This window comes from Dendrobates tinctorius, unplaced genomic scaffold (genome assembly GCF_039654945.1).
Source record: "Dendrobates tinctorius isolate UK_male_01 unplaced genomic scaffold, ASM3965494v1 ptg000012l, whole genome shotgun sequence".
Lineage (NCBI taxonomy): Eukaryota > Metazoa > Chordata > Amphibia > Anura > Dendrobatidae > Dendrobates > Dendrobates tinctorius.
In genome coordinates this window covers 12,031-29,235 of record NW_027361680.1, presented here as the reverse complement: position 1 = coordinate 29,235, position 17,205 = coordinate 12,031, and the positions used below count along the sequence as shown (strand labels likewise).

General features: G+C 44.1%; 1 long non-coding RNA gene across 2 annotated transcripts in view; it reads left to right on the top strand.

The window, feature by feature from the left end:
- The window catches only part of LOC141065763 (uncharacterized), a 121,173-nt gene extending 107,508 nt beyond the window's left edge, over positions 1-13,665 (top strand). The window contains exon 3 of one of the 2 annotated variants that reach the window (XR_012226419.1): positions 13,490-13,665. This is a non-coding gene — a long non-coding RNA (uncharacterized lncRNA). The remainder of the gene's footprint in view (positions 1-13,489) is intronic. The other variant, XR_012226420.1, reaches the window with a different exon arrangement.
- The last annotated feature ends 3,540 nt before the right edge of the window (positions 13,666-17,205 follow it).

The window sequence follows — 17,205 nt, the reverse complement described above, 5'->3', positions numbered from 1 at the left end:
TATGAAGAGTGTATTATACTATATGGAGGACTATAGGGAGTGTGTTTTATTATATGGAGGACTTCATTTTACAATATGGAGAACTATGGGGCATATTATATTATATGGAGGACTATGAGGTGTGCATTTTACAATATGGAGGACAGTGGTGTACATTATAATATATGGAGGACTATGGGGTGTAGTAGACTAAACAAGCAAAATGCTACATATTCATCGAGTGATTGGATTGTTTATGCCAGAACAAAATCATTGTTCTCAGCAGCACATCGCTGGTATAAACTGCAGACATGCTGCTGATACCATGATACTGTATGGGGATCTATTAGTGATCTATTAGTGATTTTTCTGTCCCCATCATTGTTCCTCAGCCGGTGGAAAGAGGCCGGGAAACAAGTGTTGAATGATTTCAATATTGTCGATCACACTCATTTAGCGTTCTGAACGCAGCGCACGTAACTGCAACCAAAATGCTTCTGTGTGATGTGCAATATGTTAGCATTTGGGGTCCCATTTTAAACTTTGCCTAGGGCCCCACTTTGCCTAAAATCGGCCCTGCACGAGTCCCCTATTTAACCTACAGTGCTGCACTCATGTCCGTGTTTTGCAAGCAGCACAGATGACAAGGGCCAGTACAAGTCTATGGGTCCTTGTAAACATGCCGTCGATGTGCTGTACGTGTGCCGTTTGTGTTTGACATGGAAAGTTTGAGAAGCTTTGTAATTTCATTTCCAGTTTCTATACTGGAAAAACACACACGGCGCACTGACTGAAAACACTGACACTGATATAGGTGTAACAGGTACGTATTTTATATGGACATGGGTTCCCCACTTTGAACTTTACCTAGGGCCCCATTTTGTCTAAAACCGGCCCTGGATACATTTGCAGCAGTTTATATAGCTATACTGACGGAAGCATTTCAGCTATAGTATCTATTACTTTCCCTAGCAAATAATATTGAAAGTAGTGTAGGAAGGTACAGTTGTGGCCAAAAGTATTGACACCCCTGCAATTCTGTCAGATAATACTCAGTCTCTTCCTGAAAATGATTGCAAACACAAATTCTTTGGTATTATTATCTTCATTTAATTTGTCTTAAATGAAAAAACACAAAAGAGAATAAAGCAAAAAGCAAAACATTGATCATTTCACACAACACTCCAAAAATGGGCCAGACAAAAGTACTGGCATCCTCAGCCTAATACTTGGTTGCACAACCTTTAGCCAAAATAACTGCGACCAACCACTTCCGGTAACCATCAATGAGTTTCTTAGGCTATGTGCACACGTAGTTTTTAGTCTCTGCGGATTTTGTAGAGAAAACCTCAGGACAAAGTGCTGCGGTTTTTCTGCGGATTATCTGCGTTTTTTACGCGGTTTTGCCCTGCGGTTTTACACCTCATAATGGATGAGGTGTAAAACCGCAGCGTTTCTGCACCAAACAATTGACATGCTGCGGATTGTAAACCGCAGCAAAACCGCGTGGAAAAATCCGCAACATGTGCACAGCTTTTTTTTATTTCCATAGGAAATAAAGGTACTGTACAACGCAGCAGAATCTGCAGAGTTTCTGCAGAGCCAAAAACGCTGCGGAAACGCAGCAGAATCCGCAGCGTGTGCACATACCCTAACAATGCTCTGCTGGAATTTTAGACCATTCTTCTTTGGCAAACTGCTCCAGGTCCCTGATATTAGAAGGGTGCCTTCTCCAAACTGCCATTTTTAGATCTCTCCACAGGTGTTCTATGGGATTCAGGTCTGGACTCATTTCTGGCCACCTTAGAAGTCTCCAGTGCTTTCTCTCAAACCATTTTCTAGTGTGTTTTGGGTCATTGTCCTGCTGGAAGACCCATGACCTTTGAGGGAGATCCAGCTTTCTCACACTGGGCCCTACATTATGCTGCAAAATTTGTTGGTAGTCTTCAGACTTCATAATGCCATGCACACGGTCAAGCAGTCCAGTGCCAGAGGCAGCAAAGCAACCCCAAAACATCAGGGAACCTCCGCCATGTTTGACTGTAGGGACCGTGTTCTTTTCTTTGAATGCTTCTTTTTTTCTCCTGCAAACTCTGTTGATGCCTTTGCCCAAAGAGCTCTACTTTTGTCTCATCTGACCAGAGAACATTCTTCCAAAACATTTTAGGCTTTTTCAGGTAAGTTTTAGCAAACTCCAGCCTGGTTTTTTTATGTCTTGGGGTAAGAAGTGGGGTCTTCCTGGGTCTCCTACCATACAGTCCCTTTTAATTCAGATGCCGACGGATAGCACAGGTTGACACTGTTGTACCCTCGGACTGCAGGGCAGCTTGAACTTGTTTTGATGTTAGTCGAGGTTCTTTATCCAACATCCGCACAATCTTGCGTTGAAATCTCTTGTCAATTTTTCTTTTCCATCCACATCTAGGGAGGTTAGCCACAGTGCCATGGGCTTTAAACTTCTTGATGGCACTGTGCACGGTAGACACAGGAACATTCAGGTCTTTGGAGATGGACTTGTAGCCTTGAGATTGCCCATGCTTCCTCACAATTTGGTTTCTCAAGTCCTCAGACAGTTCTTTGGTCTTCTTTCTTTTCTCCATGCTCAATGTGGTACACACAAGGACAGAGGTTGAGTCAACTTTAATCCATGTCAACTGGCTGCAAGTGTGATTTAGTTATTGCCAACACCTGTTAGGTGCCACAGGTAAGTTACAGGTGCTGTTAATTACACAAATTAGAGAAGCATCACATGATTTTGTCCACCCTCTTTTTTATGTTTGGTGTGGAATTATATCCAATTTGGCTTTAGGACAACTCTTTTTGTGTTTTTTCATTTAAGACAAATTAAATGAAGATAATACCAAAGAATTTGTGTTTGCAATCATTTTCAGGAAGAAACTGAGTATTATCTGACAGAATTGCAGGGGTGTCAATACTTTTGGCCACAACTGTATATAAGGAAGTTTGCCCATCCGGAAAAAAAACAGTAGGAAAGGGTCTTATTGTTTTGCTTATATTGGAATTTGTTTCCCTTCCAGATAATTTTAGTTGAACCCTTCTAGCAAAAATACATGGCAAAGCAAAAAAATTACACAATGAACCAAAATCATATATAGGGAATGTTATAATGAAATTCTCATTATCAATAGACTAATCAAAACTGAATTATTATAACAGAATTGGGTCATTCATGGTTCTCCTTTAGAAAGGGCACATGTGGCATGATTACACACTGGTTGGGTAGCCCAGCATCTCAGTACCTCAGCTTTTAGGCTCATTGATCTCTAGTAACGAGGCTCTATAAACCTCAAAAACATCCAACTTATAGGCCGGGGTCACACTAGAGTGAAATATGGACGAGTGAGAAGCTTTAAAATCACGCATTACACAGACAAATGAATCTCTATGGGTCAGCTCCCAACAGCCGTATATTTCTCGTCCGTATTCTACGGTCCGTGCCAATCACAGCATGCTGCGATTGTCAGCGTACTACACCTGTAGTAAGCCAATGCAAGTCTATGGGTGCGCAAAAAATACGCATTACACACGGACCACACGTGTGACTTGCGAGAGATATGCAGGTCTTTTGGCAGGTGACAGGAAATGGGCCAATCCTTCATCGGGAAGCTTAGACATGCTAATTAGCTCAAAAAGCGCTCCAGACATCCAGGAAGTACGCCTCCACAGAGTCCTGCAGCGTCACGGCACCTTACTACCTTAATGTGGAGATGCTTATTGTATTAGTGCAGGAGCGGCCAGAAATCTGAGACCAACGTGATGCCTATCATGCCAACCAGGCAAGAAAGGAGGCGCATATGTCGCCAGATGTTCCACGATTTTGGTGATCGGCCACGTGAGGAGCAGCAGCAAATGAGTAAGTACAACCCAAAAAGTGTTTTAAATTGCCTTACATCAAAAAAGGCATTTAGAATCAGGCCCCCCCCCCCCTTCCTGTGCTTGGCCTTTTTGCCTCATGAGGTGTGTAGATTTTTATGTGATCCATTGTTTTACACTGCCATAATTTGGCCCAGGCCACAAGCTCCTCATCCTCCTAGCCAACCAAGTTATTAAGTGTAGTTACTTGATCCCTGAACTATTGTGACCCTGTGTATCTGGGCTGGATGCCCCAATTATATATGCCACCCTAGGTAGAAAGCACACCCTAGAAGGCCACATGCCTAGGCTACTTGTAGCAGATTTGAGCTAGCAAGTATGTGAAATTTAGAATATTTCCTGTCACATTGCAGTGGAAGATGTGATGAGACGCTGGCGCAGCATCCGCGACCAATACAGGCGGGAACGTCAGCAGCGTGCCAGGAGTGGTGATGCGGGCCACATAAAGAGGAAATGTATCTATTATGACCGCCTCTCCTTCTTTGCTCCAATTCTGGATCTGAGACCATAAGTAGATACCTCACACCACATTACACAGATACTTTACAGGGCCATAAAAATGTCTTTCATTTTGGCTCTGTTCAATTTCATAGCAGAACTCAGTCCAACCTTACGGAGAGAGAAACTGGCTCAGATACCGAGCCCATGATAGATCCTGGGGCTGTAGGGGAAGAGGTGGCTGACCCATTTTCTCCCCCTCAAAGAAGCATGGGTGAAGATTCCTTTCCGGAAAACCCAATGCCTGCACCAGAAACCCCACCACCAGGCCCACATCCACAAGCAGGACCATCTGCTGTTGCACTATCTGCCATACAGGAGGAGTAGGGCAACATCAGCAGCAGCCCAACTGCCCAGATCCAGGGCTTCCCACAGCCTTCTGGACCATCCCGGTGAGGAAGAAGGCACCAGATCTCTGCCCAAGATACCAGTACCAATGTTGACACAGGGGCACTGAACTATCTGGCTAGAGTCAATAATGATGATGGAGAGGAGGCGTACTCACGCAGCCTGGCCCGTTATCTTCGGGCCCTTTCCCGTGAGGTGAGGCTACGTATTCGAGGATGTTTTAAGATCCTGCTTGATGCAAGCACACACCCCAATACCCCATATGAGTTATTTGAATATCTGGAATCTGATGTGCCTTAGACTCCCCACACACATGCTTGCTCGAGCAGGCTCTGAGGATCCTCAAATATGTGGGCCTACACCTCACCCCCTTCCTCCCCCTACCCAACCTTTCCCACAGCAGCCACATATGTCTGCCTCTAGCCAACCTCACCAATATGACCACTTGTTCCCACCCAGTGTTGGAGGCTGGTCCCAACCTGGTTGGGGACGACATGGCTATTTTGCTGGGTATGAGCCACGGGCCTACCAGCCCCAACAAGAGGCCCCTCTACAATTTCAGTCTGTCCAGTACCCACCACAATCCCAGGAGGCAGTACACTACCCACATCATGGGCAACAGTTTGCCCCCACACGGGGAGATGGGCAAGTTGGGCAAAGTAGCCTGCAGCAAACGCAGGCTGGTCTTCCGCCTTCTCCTCCCCTGACCTACCAAAATTTGTAATGTAGCCATTTTGGTCTTGCATAATGGTTTGGTTGCATTTTTGTTTTTCTGAAAATGTTTTGTTTCAAAATTTTCACATCTGCAAAAACGCCACTTTGGGCCATTGCCACAGTTATCATATGGCAATAATATGTTTTCAAAACAAAAAAGAAGGAAAAAGTAAATATTTGTCTACTACATTTTACGTCTCTGTGTCAATTATAAAAAAAGGTGTCAGCATACTAACATACGCTTACCAAGGCAATTAAACAGTCAGAGAATCATAAGGCCTTGAAATATATATATTTACACAGACAGAAATAAATAAATTATAACAGACACAGCATGCTCTTGCCAAGAAGTTTCCCCCTCAGGTGACAAAGTAATTTGTGAAAATATCACGCACTTTGAGCCCACAGAACGGTCTACGTTGAGGGTTGATATGTGCCCTACGCACATTGTCCGACCCACGCACAACACCAGCAGAGGCGGAACAATCATGTATCCTGGTGAAGTTATGAAGAACGACACATGCTTTAATAACTTCATTAACATTTTGTTCACTCAGCTGAATGGCAGACTGGAGTACCCGCCATTTGGCACAAAGAATGTCAAAGGAATGCTCCACCAGTCGCCGAGCACGTGATAGGTGCAAGTTAAAAATTCTGCGCCGGTGGTCCAGGTTGCGCCGGGGATATGACCTCATGACATTGCGCGTTAACTGAAAGGCCTCATCTGCCACAAGGACATAAGGGACTGATTTTTAAGTGGAGCCTGGTAGCTAGCATGGTGGGGGTAGATCCAACTGGTTGGTGCGTATCTGCCGACCCATAATGGAAGTATTGAAGACTCTAGAGTCTCCCGTTCTTCCATAGGCCCCAATGTCAACAATTATAAACTTGTACTGAGGGTCGGCCAGAGCCAACAATACAACAGAAAAGTATTGCTTATAATTGAAGAACTGGGAGCCAGAATTCGGCGGCTTACGCCCCCGGATATGTTTGCCATCAAGGGCCCCAATCCAATTAGGAAACTGGTATTCCTCCTCAATGTCCCTTGATATCCTCAACCAGTCTTCCATCCTGGGCTCGGGCATGACGAGTTGATGTAATCTTGACCAGATTTCACTACATGTCGACCTCAATATGCCAGAAATGGTAGATCTTCCAATGAGAAACTCATGGTGGAGGGCGGCATAAGACAGGCCAGTGGACAGGAAGCTGAAGAACAACAGAAATGGAACATTTTAGAATGCAAAAATAAACAAAACACCATGTACATACATACCAAACTTTTTATTGTTTCATATCTACTAACACATATTTTTGCTCGCACAATGACTACGTGATATTCAGTACATATTACACATAATATTCTGGTCTCTAAGTTTAAATATATCTGGACTAAGATGAGGCCAAAATAATCCGAAAATACACATACTTTGGGCAACACATCATGAACATGGAGAATGTGGTTGTGTAGTACATACCGTAAGGTGAGTAGAAGTCGCTCCTCTGCAGATATAGCTTTGCGCATCCTTGTGTTCTGAAAGGTTATCCCAGGGCGCACTGTCTCCAAGAGTAGATCAAATGTTGCAAGGCTCATGTGACAGTATTGGTAACATTTTTCAGGATGATCCCGCAGAGAAGAATAGAGGCGGTGAAAATGACCTCTTGTGAGTCGTTGCCTCAAAAGTGGATGGACCCACATGCGTTTCCTCCTCCGCGGATCCACTATCACTGGGTATGGGTGACCAAAGCGGCGTGACAAAAGCCAGTTGAAGAGAACCTGCTCAGTTGTGTTGAAACTCCGACTGTCTGCCATGTTGCACATACAACACCAACACACCTAGTGAAGGCAAGGTCACAAATGGACAGAATGGAGGCAGCCACCTGTTCCAGAGCCAATAAATAGGGTGTAGGCTAATGATTTAAATAGTAGGCCTCAAAACCGTTAAATGTCCATTTTGCAAGCCTGCGAGAAAATCTCGTCATACGGATGCCATACGGATTACATGCGCAAAATACGCGACCACTCCTTGCTTACGGATTACATTACAGAGCACTATTTAGGGGTCATTCATCTGTATTACGCATGTAAAATACGGACCGTATTTTGCGTCGGTTAGTGTGACCCCGGCCATATATAAATACATAAAAAAAATTGTTACTATGTTTGCCAACCTGCAAATCATGAATCATTCTTGTAAACGCTAAGTGGTGTGAGGTGACAAGGGGAGAGGTACTAGAAAACAGGTATATTTCTCCCCGTTTCATGTCATATGTCTCCCTGTACTGATGATGAAGCCAGTTTATTTCACTGTAATCCAGTCCTGGTTTCCTTAGTGATCAGCATGGAAAGGACTGGTAGTTTCCCCTCCACTAATTCAATCCAGGTTTTGGTTTCCTAACTGGTCCAGCTGATATAATCAGGAGCAGCTGGGATCTCTCAGTCTATCTCGTCTGCTGAGCTGGGAGCTGACACAGTAAGATTACATGGACTTCTTTGCTGTTATATAGGTTTATTTTGTAGTTAGCCTGCTATTGTTAGTTAGTAGCCAGACGGCCTTAGGCTAGTTTCACACTAGCGTTTATGAGCGCAGCGACGGCCTGCGCACGGCCGCCGCTAAGCCCCGCCCCTGTCGCGCCTCCGCCGGTAGCTCCGCCTACCGGCGCATGACGCTGCATGCGCCCTGCGTCCCCTATCTTTATCACTGGGGGCGCAGGCCGTGCGCAGTATGCATTTGGCGGCGCATGCGTCCTTTTGACGGTGAGCCGACCTGCGCCAAACGCAACCTGCTGCACTTTGGTTGCGCCGGCGCACCGTCAAAAAGGCGCATGCGCCGCCAAACGCATACTGCGCATGGCCTGCGCCCCCAGTGATAAAGATAGGGGACGCAGGGCATTGCGCCGGTAGGCAGAGCTACCGGCGAAGGCTCGGCAGGGGGCGGGGCTTAGCAGCGGCCGTGCGCAGGCCGTCGCTGCGCTCATAAACGCTAGTGTGAAACTAGCCTTAGATGTTTTATTTCACGTTTGGCATGTGTAACATTGAATAACAAGTGTGCACAATAAATATGCCGTGTTCATATCCATGTGGAACTTGCTAGTCTGCTGAAGTGACTCCATAGAAACACGCTTGTGCCAAAGCAAAGATCCCAGCTGAGCTATCTATTCCCACAGTGGATATTCAAAATATCCTTCCAAGCATCAAATAATCACTCAAAAATAAATATAAAAATATAATTTAAATGAATATAATACATTTCATAAAAGATAAGTGGCAACACAGAACCAAAGTCTGTTGAAAAAAAATCAGAAAGAATAATTATCGGTAAATATTAAAGCTTCTGTGCAGTAAACCAACAATTATGGGCAAAAATAGAAAAAAATCCATGGAAAACTAGTATTGTTGGCATTGCAGTAGATCAGTGTAGGGTTTGACCAGAACAGTAGTCGTGGCTGAGTCTAGCGGGTTTTTGCCTGCCCTGGCCTTCCCACTACATGAAAATTACTTTCTTCTGGCAAAGTACTTGCCTGCTCACTCCCTGTGTCATCAGGGTCTCCACTCTGGTCCTTAGGGTTACCTCTGGCTGCTTCTGAATAAACAGATACACAGTCCAGGTGCATCTCAAAACGCAAACCTTTACTCTCGTATCTTCTCAGCACTTCCAGATCCATTGCAGCATTAACAGTAGGTTTCATACCATGCGTCACTTCAGCTTTCCCAGAACTCTTCTCCCTGTCACATAGCTTGAGACCGTGTCCCACCATAGTATACGGTTTTCCAGCATCCTCCCTGGTCAGATGCTGTGCTTTCAGGGGTTCCATTAGCCATTTCACCCCAGCTTTGAGGGCATCAGACCATGCGACCACCTGCCACATTGTGAGTGACCTGCCCGTCTGTCCTGCTGTGACTTCTCCTTTAATGCTCACTCCTGTCGTTCTAAATTCTGCAACTGCTGCAGCTGTAACAATGTTATTTTCCTTGCTTTGGGAAGGCTGGGCACTTTCTTTACATAGAATGTTATGGGGTATCTATTCCCTACGTGGGCACTTAAACCCATCTGAGCCCTATGGGCGCTCAACTCCCTTCTGATCAAAACCAGGAAGATCCCTTCCGCTAACCTAAGTGACCCCTCCTACATTAACAATCTACACTACTGAACTCTTGTGCTATACCATGTACACTAATATATCACCATCTAGTGGCCAATTACTAATGCTGCACTCTCCCTGTATAAAACACATACATAGGAACATTATTTGCACATTTTAGGGCAGCATACGATACAAATCTTAACGACATTCCACAGCAACGTTATATATAAATATACATTATATACATTATACATCGAGATATGCTTAGGGGTTCAGGACAACTTCTCCAACCCAACTACATCTGTCTGATATTTAACCTTTGAAGTAATCAAGTCTGCTGAGTGAAGATGTAAGGAGATGGACATACTGCCCACACTCCCCCTTGAAGACATGCGTATTGTTGTGTAATGTGTATTGTGACATGAATTTAGTGTCTGCTTTGTGGCTTGACCGACAGTGGGGAGATTCAGGGTTAATGATTGGGACTAGCCCAGAGTGGGAGAGACAGTCTCTTGTCAGATACTGCCCAGTGGGCACTAGAAGCAGATCGAAGTTCTGAGTAGTCAGCAAAGCCATATGTTGTGAGTGTCCCTGATGCGCGTGGAGACTGAGGCAGTGGATAGCGAGATCCAGAATAAAGGAAGGAAAGAATGATGCTGTGGAAATGGGTTCTGGGATAGAACACCTAGCAGTATGTCCCCCGAAGTCACCAGAGGAAGAGGTAACAGGCAACAACCGAACAGGAGCACGAGATGAAGAGTTCCCTTGGTGGGAGTTCCAAGAAGTCGGCAAGCACAAAAGCAAAGTAAAGGTCACAGTGGCAAGCTGACTCCACTAAGGGAAAAAGATGTGGAACTGCGGGTTGAGGACAGGACTGTCACTTATTGAACTGTAGTACTGTGCTATTTTGTGGTGAAGATAGAAGAACTTGAGACAGAAATAGGTAAGCTTAGATTTTTGTGAGTTCATTTTCCCCTTCACCATTGAGGTCTGATGAACTCCCTCTTCTGGTGAAGGAAGGTAGTGAGGCTGATTGTCAGGCACCTGGGCAGGATGATGATGACTGGGTGACGGGAATTACTGACTGGATATAAGGCAGCCGACGCCCTTCTGCCTTGCTGGTGATCTCTCTGAGGGATTCTAGGAGACCAGTCTGATTCCTGCTCCTCAAAAGCTAAGTTTTCTGCTCTACTTTTTGCATTTGTGTTTTGGTTTTGTTTTGCATTGTTTTCCTTGATTTGTGCCATTCCCTGCTGGGGTGAGCTGAATTCCATTTTGCTCTGTCTTCAGAAAATACCTGAGTACTGATATAGTCTTTTTGAAGCCTAGCGTCTTCAGGGCTTTTTTTCCCTATCAGCTGTTGGCTCTTGCTTTGATAGGGTTTTGGCGGATTACAGACAGCAGCTTTTCTATCCTGTCCTATCTAGTTAGCTTGGGCCCCATCATTTGCTCAGCCTATCTTTCTATCTGTGTGAGTGTTTTTTCATCTTGCTTCACCGTCATTATATGTTGGGGGCTGCCTATTGCTTTGGGGTCTGCTCTGGGGCAGTTTAGATTTCCCTTTCTGTCTTTAGGCTATGTAGTTCTCCGGCTGTGATCGAGGGGTCTAGGGCACCGTAGGAACCCCCCACGGCTACTGCTAGTTGTTGTTGATAGGTTCAGGGGTCTGCAATCCGATAGCTGCAAACTTCTCTGGTTTTCTGGACTTAGCTAGTATTTCTGTTTTTGTCTCCTACGGTGACTCATTCATAACATTGGATGAAGTAGACTGTGTGTGAAGATGCTCTGTGTTGTGAAGGAATTTCAATCTGAAATTTACTAGCAATTTCAATTCCAGTTAAAGGGGTTGTTAGGTCCAAATCGATAAGTCTGCAGTCACTTTTTGTGACTGCAAGCTCATGAATTCCCCCTGCGCATGCACTGTGCTCTGAGGAGGTTCATCTGTTTCTGAGCCAGGACCGGAGGACATGTATGAGTTACAGTGGGTATTGAAAGTATTCAGACCCCTTTAAATTTTTCACTTTGATTACAGCCATTTGGTAAATTCAAAAAAATTCATTTTTTTCTCAATATACTCTGCACCCCATCTTGACTGAAAAAAAAGAAATGTAGACATTTTTGTACATGTATTGAAAAAAGAGAAACTGAGATATCAGTCATAACTATTCAGCGTTTGCCCAGACATTCATATTTAAGTCACATACTGTCCATTTCCTTGTGATCCTCCTTGAGATGGTTCTGCTCCTTCATTTGAGTCCAGCGGTGTTTAATTAAACTGATAGGACTTGATTTGTAAAGGCACACACCACAGAGACAGAATTGTAGGAAGGCACAGATCTGGCCAAGGTTACAAAAGAATTTCTGCAGTACTCGAGGTTCCAAAGAGCACAGTGGCTTCCACAATTTTTAAATGGAAGAAGTTTGGGACCACCAGAAGTGTTCCTAGACCTGGCCATCCAGCCAAACTGAGCAATCATGGGAGAAGAGCCTTGGTGAGAGGTACAGAAGAACCCCATGATCACTGTGGCTGAGGCCCACAGATGCATTAGGCAGATGGGAGAAAGTTCCATAAAGTCAACTATCACTACATATAACATGAAAAGACATGCAGCACTCACCCATATGCAGAAAAAAACTGAATTCTTTATTGTACCATTATGAGGTTAAAACAAGGTCCATAGGAACAGCAGGTGTGTACCGGTATGCGGGCAAAGGAAGACAGACACTTTGCGCAGCAATAAAGGAGTCCATTTTTTACTGCATCTGGGTGAGTGCCGCATCTCTTTTCATGTTATACACTGTTCATGCTTTCTTGATGCTGAGCAACACATACCCATTGCTTTGCACTGCGTGCTATTGGTTTATACACAGGATCTGTTTTATTATACAAGTGTATCCATTCCCCTGGTGCCATTCATTCATCATATCTCTTTGGATGAACTATCACTGCAGCCCTCCACCAGTCGGACCTTTTGTGGCAGTGAGGCCTGACAGAAGCCTCTCCTCAGTGCAAGACATATGGAAGGTGAGGTGAAGATAGATAACTTTTTGGTGATAATTCTAAGTGGTATGTGGGGAGAAAACCAGGCACTGCTCATCACCTGCCCAATACAATCCCAACAGTGAAACGTGGTGGCAGCATTCTGCTATGGGGGTGTTTTTCAGCTGCAGGGACAGGACAACTGGTTGCAATGAAAGGAAACATGAATGCGGCCAAGTACAGAGATGTCCTGGATGAAAACCTCTTCCAGAGTGCTCTGAACCTCAGACTTGGCCGAAGGTACACCTTCCAACAAGACAATGACCCTAAGCACACAGCTAAAATAACAAAGGAGTGGCTTCAGAACAACTGTAACCATTCTTGACTGGCCCAGGCAGAGCCCTGAGCTAAACTCAATTGAGCATCTCTGGAGAGACCTGAAAATGGCTGTCCACCAATGTTCACCATCCAACCTGATGGAACTAGAGAGGATCTGCAAGGAAGAATGGCAGAGGATCCCAAAATCCAGGTATGAAAAACTTGTTGCACCATTCCCAAGAAGACTCATGGCTGTACTAGCTCAAAAGGGTGCTCCTACTAAATACTGAGCAAAGGGTCTGAATACTTACAACCATGTGATATTTCTTTATTTTTTTTTAATAAATTTCCAAAAATTTCTACGTTTCTGTTTTTTTTTTTCAGTCAAGATGGGGTGCAGAGTGTACATTAATGAGAAGAAAAATGAACTTTTTTGAATTTACCAAATGGCTGCAATGAAACAAAGAGTGAAAAACTTAAAGGGGTTTGATTACTTTCCATAGCCACTGTATCTGTGGTTATTTCTCAAACATCTTTGCAACACCCTTTCTGCCAAGTTTTTTCAAAATCTGTACGTAAGTGTACCTCTAATAATGTATTATTCAATGCTGTTTTAAAGGCAAAGGGCAATCACACCAAATTTGATTTAGATTTTTTTATTTGCTTCAAAAGTACCAAAGTACCTGACAAGGGAAAAGGGGAGCAGCTGGTTCAAGAGTTGAAGAGGGGAAGGATTTATGCATGGTCAAGATTTCCTGTTTCTACATACAGCAGAAAAACAAAAATTTACTTGGCAGAAAGGCAAAATGAGCAATTGTAAGTACACAATGCCGTATAAAATTATTGCAATATATTTAGAGGATGAAAAGTTTGATGGGAGGATTGCTACTTTAACCTGATCGGTAAATGTATATAGTTGTCACTTTATAAATCACTGGTGAGGCCACATATAGAATATAGGATTACGTTTTGAATTCAATATTTTAAAAAGAATATTCATCTGTTAGTCAGTTCAAAGTTGGGCAACTAGATTATTAAAAGGGATGGAAGGCCTCTTATATGTTGAGAGGTTGGAAAAGTTGGGCTTGTTTAACTTAGAAAAAATACTCCTCAGAGGAGATCTTATTTACGTATATAAATATAGGTGTGGTCAGTATAAAGTACTTGCACATAACTTTTTCATTCAAAGACCATACTAAGAACCAGGGGGCACTCATTACGGGTGCAAGAAAGTGGATTTTGTCAGCTAAATAGTAAAGTTCTTTACAGTTAGAGCAGTCACTGTGGAATGCCGACCATAAGAGGTAATAATGGCAGACACTATATCAGTTTTAACCCCTTTACCCCCAAGGGTGGTTTGCATGTTAATGACCAGGCTAATTGTTACAATTCTGACCACTGTCCCTTTATGAGGTAATAACTCTGGAAAGCTTCCATGGATCCTGGTGATTCTGAGAACATTTTCTCATGACATATTGTACTTCATGTTAGTGGTAAAATTTCTTTGATAAAATTTGTGAAAAAAAATGGGAATTAGTCAAAAAATTTTTAAATTTTGCATTTTTCCAACTTTGAATTTTCATACCCTTAAATCACAGAGAAATGTCACATACTTAAGAAATACCATTTCCCACATGTCTAATTTACATCAGCACAATTTTAAAACCAAACTGTTTTTGTTAGGAAGTTATAAGGCTATGTGCCCATGTAGCGATTCTGAAGCAGAATAAACCTGAGCAGAATCGCACACCCTGCTCCCGGGAAAACACATGCGTTTTTTGACGCGCTTTTGTAAGCGTTTGTCAAGCGTTTTTGCATGCGTTTTCCTAAGCGTTTTTGCCAATATAATTGATGGTATGCGGAATCGCGTGCAATTCCACAAAATTAATGAACATGCTGCGTTTTTAATCGCTAAGCGTTCCTGCAGCGGTTAAAAAACGCACCATTGGCACAACATGTGCATTTTTCATTAAAAATCAATTGGATGCTTTTCTTAAGCGCTTCTTCAGCAGAATCGCTTGTCTAAAAGCGCTGCAGAAACGCTTAAAAAATGCTACGTGGGCACACAGCCTGAGGGTTAAAAGTTGATCAGCGATTTATCATTTTTACAACACCATTTTTTTAGGGACCGCATCACATTTGAAGTCACTTTGATAGGTCTATATGATAAAAAAATACCCAAAAGTGACAACATTCTAAAAACTGCACCCCTCAAGGTGCTCAAAACCACATTCAAGAAGTTTATTAACCCTTCAGGTGCTTCACAGGAATTTTTGGAATGTTTAAAAAAATGTTAACTTTTTTTCACAAAAATTTACTTCAGATCCAATTTTTCTTTTTTACCAAGGGTAACAGGAGAAATTGGACCACAAGTTGTTGTGCCATTTGTCCTGAGTATGCTGATACCCCATTTGTGGGGGTAAATCACTGCTTGTGTGCATGGCAGAGCTCGGAAGAGGAGTGCTGTTTTTCCTTTTTCAACGCAAAATTGTCTGGAATTAAGATAGGATGCCATGTCACGTTTGGAGAGCCCCTGATGTGCCTAAACAGTGGAAATCCCCCGCAAGTGACACTATTTTGGAAATTAGACTCCCTAAGGAACGTACCTAGGTGTGTGGTGAGCACTTTGAACCCCCAAATGCTTCACAGAAGTTTATAACGTAGAGCCATAAGAATAAAAAAATCATATTTTTTTCACAAAAATGATCTTTTTGCCCCCAATTTTTTATTTTTCTAAGGGTAACGGGAGAAGTTGGACACGAAAAGCTCTTGTGCAATTTGTCCTGAGTACGCTAATACCCCATATGTGTGGGTAAGACACTGTTTGGGCACATGACAAAGCTCAGAAGGGAAGGAGCGCCAAATTTTACTGTTATGGTTTGCAGGTGCCATGACCCACTGGGAGAGCCCATGACGTGCCAAAACAGCAGAACCCCACATATTGACCCCATTTTCCAAACTAAACTTTTCAATGAATTCATCTAGGGGTGCGGTGATCATATTGACAGTGGGTGTGTCACAGAATTTTATACCATTAGACAATGAGGACAAAACTACATTTTTACCACCAAAAAATTGTTGTAGCCAAATATTTTACATTTTCACACAAGTGGGTAAAATTGGCAACAAAATTTGTCCCACAATTTCTACTGAACGTGGCAATAACCCATATGTGGCGGTACAGTACTACTTGGCCATGTGGAGAGACTCGGGAGGAACGGAGCGCTATTTGCCTATTGAAGTGAATGGGTCTGTGCACATGTTATTGTGTTTCCACGGACCATGTGTCCATGGGCAAAACACTGACATGTTCGTTTTTTAATGTCAGCATGGGCCATAAAACGTCCCGCACACATGCATATGTGGCGCCCCTGAGGGTCCGGTCACCAGAGATACTGCACCTCATCCAGAGGTGTGGTATCCCACCCTCAGGTAAGGAGGGATCACCACCCAGGACTCCTAACACTCGCACCCAACACACAATAGTTTAGTCAGGGCAGCTGGGTGTACCCTTCGGAAGGATGGCCTCATCCCAGAATGGCTAGAAAAGGGTGTTGGGGAGTTAGTGGGGAAGGTAGGTAGAAGGGGAGGAGCTTAAGAAGTGGAGTGATTTTAGAACAGCCAATCAGACGAGTGAGTGTGCAGAGTTAAGCCTGAGGTAGAGGATCTTTCTGGAAGATCCAGTCGGTGGCAGGACAGCAGATAGGCAGGAGGGAGTGGAGTCAGAGAGACACCTTTAAGACGGAAGAAAGCTCCTAATAAGAAGGAAGGGGGTCCTTGGGGCATGGATAGTGTGAACGCCAACCGTGGGGCCCGTATCCTGGAAAGGAAGGACCAGGCCAGAGTGAGGGAGCCGGCCTCTAAGTCTAGCAGAGTATACCGAACAAGGCTCAACTAGTAAGCCGGAGGCTGTAGTGACTGTAGTGCGACAGCCAAATCCATGAGCATTCCTCAAAAAGGCAGCTGCGGAAGTAAAGGACCCCGGGGCCTGACCCACATCGCCCAGCAAGGTCCAAGGCTGCTGGATTGGGGACACTGCTTCTGAAGGGGCAGGAAAGAAGGAAGAGATCAGCACAGAGACACGGCCTAGAGAGGAGAACACAAAGAGGAGTCTTGAACAGGTGTTCCTGATCTACCTGGGGGTTTGCCGGACCCCTCACTCAGAGGACACAGTACCAAGTGGGCTACCGCATGCAGGAACTGTGAGTAAAGACCTTGAAACTGCACCCAACTGTGTCCTTGGTGTCATTTACAACTCGCCTGCCATGCACTGCATTCACCATCACCGGCTCACAAGTACAATCTTAACTGCCCTGGGACATAGCTCTGCCCATCTCTGCTGCTGCCGCACCACCATTCCAGAGGATCTGCACAGCAGCGTCAGCTAC